The sequence below is a fragment of the Neltuma alba genome, unplaced genomic scaffold, assembly GCF_004799145.2.
Source record: "Neltuma alba isolate B1F8T4 unplaced genomic scaffold, ASM479914v2 tig00010421_pilon, whole genome shotgun sequence".
Lineage (NCBI taxonomy): Eukaryota > Viridiplantae > Streptophyta > Magnoliopsida > Fabales > Fabaceae > Neltuma > Neltuma alba.
Window position 1 is genome coordinate 949272 of NW_021635323.1, and position 12875 is coordinate 962146.

Here is a 12875-nt window from a genome sequence, read left to right on the forward strand (position 1 = left end):
AGTTCTCGTAGAGTTTTAGTTTTTGAACTTAAATCTTGCATTTCATAGCATCAAAAATTTTGAGAAATAAAATCAAATATCTTGCTTTTCTATACATTTGCATTTGCATTCTTGCGTAGCATTTGGCATTTTATTCTAGTTTGATCCGGAGTGTTTTAGCTAATTGCTTGAAATTTTGAATTCTGTACATAGTTGTTCAGCATATGGTTAAAGTACTTAGTGATTTTTTCAAAGATTTTGAGAAGATAGCACTCTGTGACTTTGAGTCACGACCTCATATATTTGGAGTCACGACTTAAGTGATTGAGTCACGGCCTGACTTGTGGCTTGTCACAACCTTAGCCTTCTATTTTCCACTGTTGCTCTCGAGCTGTTTAAGTCGTGACCTGGACTTTTGCAAGTCGTGACCTCAACTCCCCCTTCTTTCAGGGTTGCTTTCTGTTCATTGAAGTCGCGACCTGATCTGGTTTTCCACTGAAAATTTTCCTGAGTGTCCAGACTTACCCTTTTTGCATAACTTTGCTTTCTGCACATACTTTGAGAGTGTATAGAACTTCATACACCTAAACTCACTGAGCATTATTTAAAATCATTGAGTTTGCCACAATTTTGAACTACACACTTGGTAAATACACAGTTTTGAACCTACCTCTTTCTTGAACTCTATCTGTGCTGAATTTTTTAGTAATTGTACATGCCTAGAGCACGTAGAGGCAGGAGAGGTAGACATACAGGATCTTGTAGCCTGCTTATTTTACAAGACCTAGCCCATTCATCTAGTGAGAGTGAGGAAGTAGAAGAAGAAATTATGGATGAAGTACCTCCCCATGGTCTTAACGATAGGAATGGGAATGGTAACCATAATAGACCTCATAATGGTGGTAATGAGGGGCAAAGAGAAAATAATGGCCAGAATAGGATTAATGAACAACCTAGGGGTAGAACCATTAAGGAACTAACTCAATCTGATGGGAACTTTGAACCTATGCTTGGTGCTTTTCCTACTTTCAATGCAGATTTTGAAATTAAAAGTCAATTGATCCACTTATTGCCTAAGTTCTATGGTCTTGCAAGAGAAAACCCATAGTTGAATCTTCTGACTCTTTATATGTAGTGCTTGTCTATGAAGTCAGTAGGAGCCAGTATTGATGATGTTATGTGGAAGGTTTTCACTTATCTTTGGAGGGCAAAGCTAAAGAATGGTACATGAACCAGCCACTCTACGTGGATAATGTCTCTGAGTCATGGACCAGTTTAAAGAAAGCATTTTGGGATAAATACTTCCCCTCTACAAAGATTTTAGCCGCATGTAAGGAAATTTCAGCAGCTAAACAAGAGCCATTCGAGACATTCTTTGAATTTTGGAGCAGATTTCAAGAGATGCTTACCCGGTACCCTAATTATCAGATTCTTAAGGAGCACTTGGTACAATATTTCTACAATAGGTTGTCAATATATGATGCACAAGTTTTGGATGCTACTGTAAATGGGTTTGTGGAAAATATGGAACAAGGGCTGCATGGGAGTTAATAAGGACCTTTGCTCTTAATAGACAACATGTGAGCTCAAGGGATTCAAGGGACCCCAAATCTGAAAGAGACCCCCTCGTGGTAAAGCTAGCCTAAGACATGTCTAAACTTGCAAATACGGTTAAAAGCCTTTACTCCAACAAAACTCACTCTCTTGCCTTAGTAGCTACAAGTTATGAAGTTTGTCATTCACAAATGCATACTACCCCAAATTGCCCTAGGCCAGTTGAAGAAGTGAATGCCATGTACCAAGAAAGAGAGGGGCAATATCAGAAAAGGGACTCCTACTCAAACACCTACAACCTCGATTGGAGAGATCATCCAAACTTTAAATGGGGTGGGGAAGCAAATAGACCAAACCAATTCTAAGGCAATCAGTTCTATAATCCTGGGGCCTCCTCAAGCACATTTCAAGATCCTTCAAGAGCAGTGGTGACAACTCCACAACAGACTATGGCATCTCAACTATCGCTAAGAGGGGATGACACTTCTCAACTTTTAAAGAGCATGGTTGCTCATATGACAAACATAGAGGGGCGAATGAAGGAGAGTGATGAGAAGTTTATCTCCATAACCACCATATTGTAAAGGATGAAGAAAGATAACTTAGATGTTCATAAGAAACTGGAAGAGCTCACTTTAAAGAACACTGATATCACCAGTCATTTGACCCAATTGTCTAATGCGGTCAATGACATATAAGCCAAAAGCAAAGGCAACATTCCCTCCACTACAGTGATCAATCCAAAGGGCCTCAATGCCATAACTATAAGAAGCAGTAAAAAGGTTCACTTTGAAAGTGAAAAAGGTAGACAAAGATGATTCTGAACAAGGGGTAGAGAGTCCTCCACTTTCCCCAATAAGGCTGGGTAAGTCTGAGAGTTCCAAAGAAGAAGAGCTCATGATGAAGGCAAGAGCACACACTAAACTAGAAGAGAAGTCAATCAAGCACCACAAGAAGCATCTCAAGAAGCTGTGCCAGAAGATGAGAGCACTATAGAGAGCTTGGCTCACAAAGGCAAGCAAAAGGAAGACAAGCCAGAAACCAGCAACCAAGAAGCCTCTAAGCCAGTAGGTAAGGAGGTATGTGTTAAAAACCTTCCTTTTCCTAAAGCCTATTTCTCTTGTAAGAAAAAGTTTAATGCTGAGTTGGCTACTAATACTTACACATTGTTTAACAAGCTGGAAATTAATGTGCCGATAATTCAGTTCTTAAGAGGGAATCCTAAATACTTTTAATTACTAAAGGAACTGTGTAATGACAAGCAGAGGTTTAGGCCCTTTGAGAGAATTCAGGTGAGTGCTAATGTGTCATCCTTATTCAAGGCTGAACTACCTATTAAGTGCCAAGATCCTAGATCTTACACAATCCCCTGTACCATAGGAAAGGTTCACATCAAGGGAGCGTTTTTAGATTTAGGAGCTGCTATAAATTTCATGCCTTAGTCAGTTTATTTGGTATTAGGGATTAATGGGATTAAAGACACAAGTGTAGTGCTCCAACTGGTAGATCAGTCTATTAGGTATCCTAAGGGCATAATCAAGGACATTCTAGTTCAAGTCAAGGACCTAGTATTCCCTGCTGATTTCTATGTTTTAGATATGTCGAATGAAGTTGCAAATGAGAGCACTTTAATTTTGGGAAGACCTTTTCTACAAACCTCTAAGACTATCATAAGCATGAAACACAGCTGAAAGAGAGCCTTTTCTTGTCGTTCGCTTAGAGGTTCTCGCTCAAAATTTATTCAAGCTATGCAGTAGTGCAAACTCGGGTCGTTCTCTTTTGGGAGCCTAAATTAGATGTCTAAGTTAGATTAATGCTATGCAGAGTAATGAAAAAGGGGTTTTAGGTGTTTTTATCCATTAATGAAATGCTCAAACTAAATGCAATTAATTCAAATCTAAGTGACTATGTTTTTGGATTTTTCTAAGATAGTAGTAATGAAGTGAAGTTAATGATATGTAATCTCTTGAATATAGCTTTGAAGCAATCATAGTTCAAAATAATTATGGGAGTAGAAATCACCAAGTTTTCTAAATGAAAAACCTTAAAGAACTCTTTAAGTCTAGGATCTTAATCAATGGTACCCATTTCATAAGATCCTATTAAGCTCACTTAGTGTGTGTATTAAGATTAATTAATGCACTTGGTTAAATGCAAGCCCAGATCAACTCAACAATCACACATTACCATGCAAGACAGAGAGTATCAAAAGAGTTGCATAAAAACATACATGTAACCACATGTATTGAAGCTCAAATTCAACACTAATAATCCAATACACAAAACAATCATCCAGAATTGATTACAACCATAATCAAAATAGTTCAGCCCAAATTTACAAATCCTAAGACCTAGAAATTCATAAACAAAGAACTAGAACTTATAGATGAAGCTAACTCCCCTTTGAAGCTTTGTGAACTCATGCTTCTTCCACCATATTCAAGAGTTGAGAAGCTTAGCTGGTCATAACTCTTGAATCAACTCCAACTAGGTATTGTTCTTCAGCCATGGCAGCAGCAGATGGGAGAGATGGAAATGGGATTAGGGTTTCTGAGGTGGAAATGAGAGAAGAGGATGGAAAATACGTAGATGGTGGCTGAATAATGGTCATCCCCCCTCATCATACCCAAAATAGGGTTTCTAACCCGAAACTTACGTGCATGGGTCGGTTTTTGGGAATGGGTAGGTCAAAATTTCCCGAAATGGTCGGGTCTGAGATTTGCTGCTTCGAGAGGTTCGCCGCGGCGAAACATGGCAGAGACCTGTCTTCACGGATGGATTTTCGCCGCGGCGAACTTAGGCAGAGGATCTTCTCTTGCTTCTTTTGCCTTGAGTTCTTCAATTCTGGCTCCAAATCTTTAGTGTCATACAATAAAAAAAAAACAAAATGAAGTATCAATTGTCCTAGAAGTCAATTGAATCCAATTAACAACCAATTATGACAATTTAATCCTCAAAATGACACTAACTTAAAGTAAGAACCATAAATCTCAGTTAAGCACAAATTTCATTAAAAAGGACCAGAAAGGATGACAAAATCATGGATAATGATATGAAAAGAAACTAATAATTTGAGCTCAATCAAATTCCCCCACACTTAGACCTTTGTACTCCTGAACAAAGCGCGAGAATAATTCAAAGTGACACTAGCACAAAGAGAAACACTACCATGCTTAAAGATGAAAGCAGAAGATTAGTAAGAAATTCTCACGGATTTGACATCAGTAAACAAAGATATGCTAAGAAAACGATCACAATGGAAAATTAACTTAAAAGATTGATTAAGAAAGATCCATCTCACGGATAAGTGTTTCACTCTTAACTCACTTGTCTTTAGGGTTATTTCACTCCAAGTCTACTCAATCCAATTTCTACCATAGGCTTGTAATAATTCTACCTCTCCACCATGGGAAACAACTTTGCAAATCAAGAGGACTTTTAGGGGTCAAAATTTAGAATGGAGGTCAGTCAGAATGAATGAAATGAAAATGAAAATGAAAATGAGTACGAACATGCAAATTATTAAGACATAAAAACTGGGAGAGAAGCTACTTATTTTTAATATGTATATCTTTATTTCTTTCTTTCTTTCTTCTTCTTCTTCTTTTTTTTTGCATATATCTCTTTTTCTTTTTCTAACCCTTTTTGTATATATATATATATATATATTTTTCGTATGAGCAACTTCTCTCTTTTTTTTCTTTTTTTTTTGCATACATGTACTAAAGATAAAGGCTCAAAAGGGTTTGCAATGGTAAAATGATTGGGTTTGTGTTTGGGAAATGCGGGTATGAAATCGAATGCCTCTATCATTTTTACAAAAATTGATTCGCTAAGCTTCGATTAAGAATGAAAACAAGTTCTAGAGAAATATGAAATAAGCAGATTCACTCAATTCAATAACTTAAGGTCCAAAAATCCTTCCAACAAGGCTCAAATCTCAATTAGTCAATCTCAAAAGTTAACAACCACATAGTCATAATTTCAAAGCACATCATCATTTACTATCTGTCAAAAACATGAGAATAACTAGTCAAAGTTCAACCCTCATTTAAAAGCATGAAAATTTTTCTAAAAGCACAAGTAAACTCTGAACTTTCTATCCATTTTAAAAAATTGCAGGAGCATAAAGATTCTAAGCCCAGGAAAATTTTCTGAAGACCAGTTGAAATTGCAAAGATTTTTTTTTTTTTAGGGGTTCGCCGCGGCTAAACAAGGGGGTCGCCGCGGCGAAACATGGCCGAATGGCTTATTACGCGTGAAAGAGGGGGCTTCGCCGCGGCGAACTAAGAAGTTGGCCGCGGCGAAACATGGCAGAAAGCGAAAATTCCTGTGCAATTTCAACTCTTCAGCAACTAAACTCAAAATATTCACAATTAAACCAATCTATCAGTTCAAAAACACCTCAAAATCATCTAAATGCATGGATGCACGAGAAGCATTTGCTAAAATCCACAATATAGACCTCCCCCACACTTAAACACAACATTGTCCTCAATTTGTGAACAAGGGTGATTAGGGACAGCAAATATGAGCAAGGAGGCGCAGAGGTGAAAATAGAACAAAGATTAAAGCAAACTAATCAGAAATCATCCAAGTGAACAAGCGTAAAAACCAATGAGGCACCATAAAGTGTAAGAAACAATCCAGCCTTAAAACAACACATGAAACAAAAAGAACTAAAGAAAACAACAGAAAACCACAAAAACAGAAAACTAAGACAGATGCTCAGGGTCAGCTGCTCCAGATCCTGACGGTCCTGCACCCGATGTGCCGGCTCCGTCCATACCCATATGGTGCTGTGGCTCCTCCTCCTCAGCCGGTAAAGCGAAGTTCAAACGATCCGCAAGCAAAGCATCAAAACGGCGGCGGTAGCGACGTTCTCGCTTAAATAGGGCATCACGGTCCTTCTGCCGCTTTATCTCCCGAATGAGTGTAACGCGAATCTGATGAACTTCCTCAGACAGCTCGTCAATATCATCGGCAAGCGTGTCTAAGGTGACGGGCTGGGGAGGTTCTGGAACATCAGGGCCTTCCTCGGCTGGATCAGTGGCGGCCTGGCCTGCACTAACATCGTAAACGGGATGGACAGGTGGGTTGGGTGGAATGGTGGGTAGTTTAAGGCGCTCAAACTGGAATAAAGGTGCAGGTTCGAAGTAGCTGTCATCATCAAATGAAGGAACTCCGCACTTGCGGAAAAGGTCAGAAACAAGATGGGGAAAGATGATGCTATTGGTGACTTTTTTGGTAGTGACGGAATAATGGAGGGCGGATTGAATGATTTCAGCTACATCAAAGGATTTGCCGGTCATGAGGAGAAAAACAATAAGAGCTTGGCGTTTGGGGAGGTTCTGGAGGTGGGAAGTAGGTAGGATGTTATTGCAGACTAAGTGTAGCCACGGCTTTGCCTCAGGCCGAAAATCAGAACGTTTTAGGTACAGTTCAGCAGTGCGGGGACGATGCCAAGTGGCACCATCCCGGCATAGGGTCTGGAGGATCTCATCATAAGGATAATTATCGCGATAATGAGAGTACTGAGAATTACGGACTACAGGAAGCCAGTAGTGGTCTCTTATGTTAAGAACAATGAAAGTGTAGTTCACATTCTTGCCCCGGAAGGGAATGGATAGCATGCCATTAAGGCGGGCGTAGGTATAGAAGTGGCGGACAAAGACATCATTACCATTGGCTCGTGGGCAAGCCAATTCAAGCATTTGGGATTCCTGGAGTCTTTTGACAAAGGGATGGTCGGATGGTTCAAGGGGAAAGGCTCTCTCCCTAAGGAGGGGGCGCTTGTCCACTACCCTATAGATGGCATCATAGGTTATGGGTCCCTCAGAGTCAGACTCAGACTCAGACACGGGTAAAGGTTCAGGGTTTTTGGTGCGAGGCATATCCTGAAGCAACAAACAGAAAGAACACTAATCACAACAAAAAGACCTACAACCTAAACAACACAGAAATGAACAAAATTAAAACCTAACAGTGGCAAATGGTTAGTTAATGATTCATAGGTTTTCAGAGGACTAAAAATTTTCAAAATTGAGCAAATAGATTAATTAAAAAGACAATGCACTATGAATCATTAGGTAACCTATAGGCCACGCAACTACACTAACCACAAACTAACCCAATAGCAAAAACCAGAACAAATAAACTTAGAAACCACAAAATTAAACTAAACTAAAGGAAAGAACAAGGGAGAAGGAAGAACATACCAAGAAGGAGAGAACGAACACGGAAGCGCGGCTAGAGCGAGGGATAAAGGGAACTGAAAAATGGAAGAAGGGAGAGGAGAAGAGATGGGGAACACACGCTAAGACGCCGAACACACACACGAACAGAGCTGAGCGGCGGCAACGAACGGGAAGACACAGACGGAAGGCGCGGAGCGGAGGCGCAGTTAGAAAAAAAACAGAGAGACGGAACGGAAGCTGCAAGCCGAAAGCAGGGGGAAGAGGAGGGGGAGCGACGGTTTAAGAAATTAGATGGGAATGAGAGGGATTGAGTGGGGATGGGAAAAGACCAAAATAGGTTGAAGGGAGGAGGGGCAGGCGGTTCAGACTGGGGGTAAAAAGGGAAAAACGGGAGAAAAAATCAGTAAAAAAAACGAAACGCTTCAACGCAGAAACGGCACGTTCGCCGCGGCGAAACATAAGTTCGCCGTGGCGAATAATGCCCGAGAAGAAACGCACAGAAGAAAGACGTTTCGCCGCGGCCAAACATAAGTTCGCCGCGGCGAAACAATCCCGAGAGGAAACACACAGGGACGGCGAGTTTCGCCGCGACGGAAGGACTAGTTCGCTGCGGCGAAACACCACAGAAAGCACAGAGTAAAAGAAAAAACACTTAAACCCAGATAAACACAACAACCAACAACAGACAAGGCTGGATATTTCAAAAACTTTAGAATGCCTCAAAAGAGATCAAGAGGTGTTCAACAAATCCATGAATAGGCAGTATACCACAGATAAGATTCCTCAATCAAATTGAATCATATAATTCATTTAAAACACCAATTCATCAGGCATGAAACAAGATAGGAGAGAGATCAAAAACTACCAGGGAAGTCTTATTGAAATTAGCTATAACTACTCTACTTTCCTACTGAAGGGAGTTTCTCCCCCACACTCATTCAACATACAACGCATGCAACATAACAAGATTAACAATTAAGCAAAAGCATGTAAATGAGTGAAGGAAAGAAACTACCAGGGAGCTAAGGGGGTTTCTGGTTCTCATGGTAGAGCTTCAACTGATGGCCATTAACTTTAAGGTTTGCTCCAGTTTTCTCATCGAGAAGCTCCACCATTCCAAAATTATGCACCTTTGTGACTGTGTAAGGCCCATCCCAACGGGTGTTGAACTTTCCTTGCTTAAATTTGAATCTGGCCTTAAACATCAGCACTTTGTCTCCCACCTTGAAGTTCTTCCGTAGGAGACCCTTATCATGCACCAATTTTGTCTTCTCCTTGTACAGTCTAGCATTCTCATAAGCCTCCATTCTTAGTTCCTCAAGCTCTTGCAGCTGCAACTTCCTCTCCACCCCAGAAGATTGCAAATCCATGTTGCATTGTTTGACTGCCCAATATGCCTTATGCTCCAACTCTACTGGTAGATGGCATGCTTTGCCAAAGACTAAACGATAAGGAGACATTCCAATTGGCGACTTATAGGCAGTTCTGTAGGCCCACAATGCTTCCTCTAATCTTAGGCTCCAATCTTTCTTGGATGGTTTGACTATCTTCTCCAGCACTTGTTTCACTTCTCGATTGGACACTTCAGCTTGGCCATTGGTTTGGGGGTGATATGCAGTGGAGACTTTGTGGGTGACACCAAATTTAGAAAACAAGTTATCTACCACTTTATTACAAAAATGGGTACCTCTATCACTAACCACAGCCCTTGGAATCCCAAACCTACAGAAAATGTTGGACTTAAGAAACTTAGAAACCGCTTGGGCATCATCTTTTCTAGTAGGTACAGCCTCTATCCATTTGGAAACATAATCAACAGCTAGAAGAATGTATATAAAACCAAAGGACGGAGGAAAGGGACCCATGAAATCAATCCCCCAAACATCAAAAATTTCGCAAAACAGTAAAGGTTGTTGAGGCATTTCATGCCTTTTACCTAACCCCCCAAAACGTTGACATTTGTCACAGGACCGACAAAAATCATAAGAATCTTTAAAAAGGGTTGGCCAGTAAAAACCAGAATCTAGAATTTTCCTAGATGTTCTCCTTGCACTGAAATGACCACCACAAACCATTGAATGGCAAGCTGTAATGATAGACTCAAACTCTTCACTAGGCACACACTTTCTTATAACTTGGTCACTACATATCCGCCATAAGTGAGGGGCATCCCAGATGTAGTGCCTCGATTCGCTTTGAAGTTTTTGTGCTTGAAATTTAGACATGAAAGGAGGGGTGAGTCCGGTTATAAGATAATTAACAATATGCGCATACCAAGGCTCTTTAACAGCTAGGGCGCATAATACTGAATCAGGAAAGGAATCACAGGTGAGTTCAGAAGAGTCTACTCCCCGTGTATCATCAGGTAGCCTACTTAAGTGATTGGCTACATGGTTCTCAGCCCCGGCTCTATCCTTGATTTCAATGTCAAATTCCTGAAGAAGTAATGTCCACCTAATCAATCGTGGCTTCGATTGTGGTTTCTTAAGAAGATAGCAAACAGCTGCATGATCAGTGAAAACAGTCACATGAGAATTTAACAAGTAAGGTCTAAACTTCTCTAAAGCGAAAACAACTGCAAATAGCTCTTTTTCTGTTGTGGTATAATTGACTTGAGCTGCATCCAGTGTTTTCGAAGCATAGGCAATGACTCTTGAGAGCTTCTCCTCCCTCTGGCCCAACATAGCTCCTACAGCAAAATTAGAAGCGTCACATGAAATTTCAAAGGGCATGGTCCAGTTTGGTGCAACAAGAATAGGAGGAGAAATGAGTTTAGATTTCAAATCACCAAAGGCAACTTTACAAGAATCATCGAAATCAAATTTCACATCTTTTTGTAAAAGCTTGGAGAGAGGTAAAGCAATCTTGCTGAAATCTTTTATAAACCGCCTATAGAATCCCGCATGACCCAAAAATGATCTAATATCTTTAACACAGGCAGGATAAGGCAAAGAAGATATAACCTCAATCTTAGCTTTATCAACTTCAATTCCCTTTTTAGAGATCAAATGTCCTAGAACTATCCCCTCATTGACCATAAAATGGCACTTTTCAAAGTTGAAAATCAAATTCTTTTCAATGCATCTTTTCAAAACCTTTTCAAGACTAGCAAGACAATCATCAAAGGAACCACCATAAACAGTAAAATCATCCATAAAGACTTCCATACATTCCTCTAAAAATTCACAGAATATAGCCATCATACAACGTTGGAAAGTCCCTGGAGCATTACATAACCCAAAAGGCATCCTACGATAGGCGAAGGTACCAAAAGGGCAAGTGAAAGTGGTTTTATCTTGGTCCTCCGGTGCAATAGGTACTTGAAAGTACCCAGAGAAACCATCTAGAAAACAGTAATGAGATTTGCCTGCAAGTCTCTCAAGCATCTGGTCTATGAAAGGAAGAGGGAAATGATCTTTCCGTGTGGCATCATTGAGTTTTCTATAATCTATGCACACACGCCAGGAATTCTGCACTCTTGTAGGAATAAGCTCATCCCTATCATTTCTAATAACAGTAACCCCACTCTTTTTAGGCACTACATGTATTGGACTAACCCACTCACTATCAGATATGGGATAGATGATCCCAGCACTTAGAAGTTTGGTAACTTCCTTCTTAACCACATCAAGAATAAGGGGGTTTAGTCTTCTCTGGGGTTGTCTCACTGATTTTGAACCTTCACTAAGCAAGATTCTATGTGTGCAAATGGCTGGACTAATTCCAGGAATGTCCGCTAACGTCCACCCAATAGCCCTCTTATGCTCTCTCAAGACAGTAAGTAGTCTTTCTTCCTCAACCTTAGACAGGGAGTTAGCTATAATAACCGGTAATCGCTCATCAGACTCTAGAAAAGCATATTTAACAGTAGGGGGCAGGGGTTTCAACTCAAGAGTAGGTGGTTGCACAATAGAGGGAATCAAATTATGAAGTTCAAGAGAGAAAAGATTACTCCCCTTTCCTTCAATCAGTGAGAGTTCCTCAACCTTGCAGATAGCTTCCTCTCCAAGCGTTGAACCAACTTCTAGTTGATCTACAGCAACTGCCTTAGAGGGAATCTCCTCCATGACTTCTTCCTCCATATCTGAAATAGCAACAGAAAACCTTTCCCCAAGGGAATTATCGCTGACAATAGAGGGATCAAAGCCTAATTTGGAGTCAAGGGAGGAAATAGAAAATGCATGTGGGAGGGAAAGCATACAATTAAACACAGTGCAATCAAGGCATGTATCTTTATCACCACATGAGCAAGAAGAAGGTGTAGAGTAAAGGGATGAAAAAGAAGAAATAGTGTCATCTTCATCATCAGAATTAACAGAATAAAGTTCAGAACTAGAGGAGTCATCTTGCAATTCGAACTCAGAACAGGCATCATTAACAGCAACATCAATCATATTTACACCCAAGAGAGAATAGTCTTCATAAGGATGCTTCATTGCTTCATACATGTTAAAACAAACCTTATGATCCCCTACTTCCATAGTGATGGTACCTTCTTTCATGCTAATCATAGTGTTAGCAGTCCTCAAGAAAGGTCTACCAAGAATCAGTATGGTGTCATGGACAAGCTCAGAGGACATGTCAAGTACATAAAAATCAGTAGGAAAGACCAAATCCTTAACCTGAACCAAAATATCCTCTATGATGCCTTCCGGATACCTAATACTTCTATCAGCCAACTGGAGTACTACAGTGGTAGACTTAAGCGTCTTTACTCCTAGTGAAGTGTATACAGACTTAGGCATCACATTAATAGCTGCTCCTAAATCTAGTAAGGCTCCCCTTATAGAAACTTTTCCTATTGTGCAAGGGATGGTGAAGGATCCAGGGTCTTGGCATTTCACAGGGATTTGGGGCTTAAACAGGGCAGACACATTGGAGCTCACTTGAACTCTTTCATTTGGTCTAAACTTCCTCTTATGGGTGCACAGTTCTTTAAGGTATTTAGCATAAGCAGGAACTCTCTTAACAAGATCAAGCAAAGGAATATTAACTTCCACTCTACTAAACACATCAATAATATCTTTTTCATACTTAGTTTCAGACTTTCTTTTGCTAATCAAGTACGAATTAGGAAAAAGAAGGTCTTTGAGATTTACCTCTTTATCATTCAGCTTACCAGCTCCATGCTTAGATGATCCATCA

At 40.2% G+C, this 12875-nt stretch overlaps 1 pseudogene; it reads right to left on the reverse strand.

The window, feature by feature from the left end:
* LOC114756522 (uncharacterized) overlaps window positions 1-12875 on the reverse strand; it is a 161754-nt pseudogene that overhangs the window by 69806 nt on the left and 79073 nt on the right.